The 2,500-nt window shown below is 36.5% G+C and overlaps 1 protein-coding gene across 1 annotated transcript in view; it reads left to right on the top strand.

Annotated features, from left to right (window-relative positions):
• Positions 1–2,500, top strand: part of LOC137625440 (PRKR-interacting protein 1 homolog) — a 61,025-nt gene that overhangs the window by 461 nt on the left and 58,064 nt on the right. The gene's annotated exons all lie outside the window — the stretch shown is intronic.

Below are 2,500 nucleotides of genomic sequence, written 5' to 3'. Positions count from 1 at the left end.
TCAAAGGGTCTATAATAATCTTAGTGACGATCTCTCCGCGGATTACGACACCGTAAAAAGTATTGTGTTGAAAGCTTATGATTTGGTGCCTAAAGCATACAGGCAGAAGTTTCGTAATCTGCGGAAGGATCTTGATGTGACTTACGTTGAGTTTGCTCGAAAGAAAGTTCAGTTTCTCGATGACTGGCTGAAATCAAAAGAAGTAGATAATTTTGTTAAACTGAAAGAGCTGCTTCTGGCAGAAGAATTTAAGAGGAACGTGAGTTGTGACTTGCGAATTCATTTGGAAGAGTTGAAACTAGACTCCATTCAGGAAATAGCAATTGCTTCCGACAAGTATGCACTTACCCATCGGGAGGAACCCCTTAGGAAAAGGATTAATCTGGATAGGTTCTTCCCCTATGAATATAATACACACAGTACTAATCGTCAGTCTTCTAAAGGAACATTAAGGTCAAATAGAGACGAGTCAGAAAAACTTTCTAATCAAGACAGAAGCGTAAGCGACTCGCTTAGTTTCGTAAACAGTAGTAGATCGGTTAATGCTGGTGGTAGTAGTGGTAGAAATTTTGGTAGTAGTAGTAGTGTGAAGTGTTATTGGTGCCACAAGACGGGGCACGTAAAGGCTAATTGTTACGGTTGGAAAAACTTTCAGGAGAGGAGGTGTAATCCAGTAAACATTGTTGTAGCTGAAAAAACAGCAAACGTAAACCAAAGTATGGAACAGGAAAAGTGACTATAATTTAAGAGGTACATTTCTGACGGATCTGTGTTTGTTGGTAACAATAAAAAAAAACAAAGGTTTGTTTAAAGGTATTACGGGACTCTGGAGCAGCACAGTCTCTCATATTAAAAACTGCTGTTCCAAAGGATTTTGTATTTTCCAACGATGAAATTGTGGTGTTGGGTGGTTTCCCGAACTCTATTACGTCTTGTCCTTTGGAGAAGTTTAATATTCACACCAAATATTTCAAAGGGACTGCTAAACTGTCTGTGGTAGACAGTTTGCCAGTTCCCGGTATTCATCTCCTCTTAGGGAATGATACCGTAGTGGCCTAGTCTATTTTTTTTAGCGGTGCATATTTGCACCGACTCACAGGGGTGCCCTTTTAGCTCGGAAAGGTTCCTGATACCTGATTGGTCGGAAGTATTTTTGTCCGAACATCTTCATTGTTCTCGAATAATTACCAAGTAATGTGAATCGAAACTTATTTATTAACCTATATTTCTCCATCAGATATATGTTTTGTCAATAAACAATGAGAAAGAATAAATATATTATAAAGAATCGTCTTGGTAAATATAAATTTAATAACACAATGCGCCGAAGTCAACGACAGCAGCTTGTTTTCGGATGCACGCTTTGTAATTTTGTAATTTCTCACATATTTTAACACAAATTGGGATAAATTACACTCAACATAGGTTAAACATGTTATTATAAACGTTCTTTGAATACCAGAATTTACCAAAAACATGGAATTAATAAAACCCGATATTTGTGAAATCTTATGGTGAGGTAAAAGAACAGTCTGTAGCGGCCTGGCGGGAAAACAATCCCTTCTGACTCGTAGACAGTTTTTTTTTTTTCCTTTCGTAATAAAGTTCAGCCTATTCCTTTCAGTTTAAATAGTCTTGCATTGTCTCTCTTCGTATTATTTTTGCTTAGTATTTTCCCACATTCCTGTTCCTCACCTAATATCTATCTATTTTCCCCGATATCCCTTCTTTCATTTAGGGCTATGTGATATCCGCACTACGATTCCTTATGTTTTGTACCTTACGTCAGTAAGTATGTAAATAATATTAACAACGTAAATTTTATGTTGTGTAGCAAGTATAACCTATTCTGTAAACCTGAAATTAAGCGCAGTATTTTTTTCTTATTCCCACCTCTACACTATTTTAATGAGACTAGCACGCGCTTCCCTTCAAGCCATCAATTTCGACAGAGGATAAGAAATAAGGAATCGTAGTGCTGATATCCCATATATGAAAGAAGAGATATCGGGGAAAATAGATAGATATTAGGTGAGGAACAGGAATGTGGGAAAATACTAAGCAAAATAATACGAAGAGAGACAATGCAAGGCTATTTAAATTGAAAGGAATAGGCCAAACTATATTACGAAAGAAAACAACTGGGTCTAAGACAGTCAGAAGGGATTGTTTTCCCTAGGTACTATTTTTCTTTTCATTCAATTCCCTAGGTACTAATTTTCTTTTCATTCAATTCCCTAGGTACTTTCATTCAATTCCCTAGGTACTATCTTTCTTTTCATTCAATTCCCCAGGTACTATCTTTCTTTTCATTCAATTCCCTAGGTACTATCTTTCTTTTCATTCAATTCCCTAGGTACTTTCATTCAATTCCCTAGGTACTATCTTTGTTTTCATTCAATTCCCCAGGTACTATCTTTCGTTTCATTCAATTCCCTAGGTACTATCTTTCTTTTCATTCAATTCCCTAGGTACTATCTTTCGTTTCATTCAATTCCCT

The sequence above is a fragment of the Palaemon carinicauda genome, chromosome 32 (genome assembly GCF_036898095.1).
Source record: "Palaemon carinicauda isolate YSFRI2023 chromosome 32, ASM3689809v2, whole genome shotgun sequence".
Taxonomy (NCBI): Eukaryota; Metazoa; Arthropoda; class Malacostraca; order Decapoda; family Palaemonidae; genus Palaemon; species Palaemon carinicauda.
This window is presented reverse-complemented; position numbering and strand designations above follow the sequence as displayed.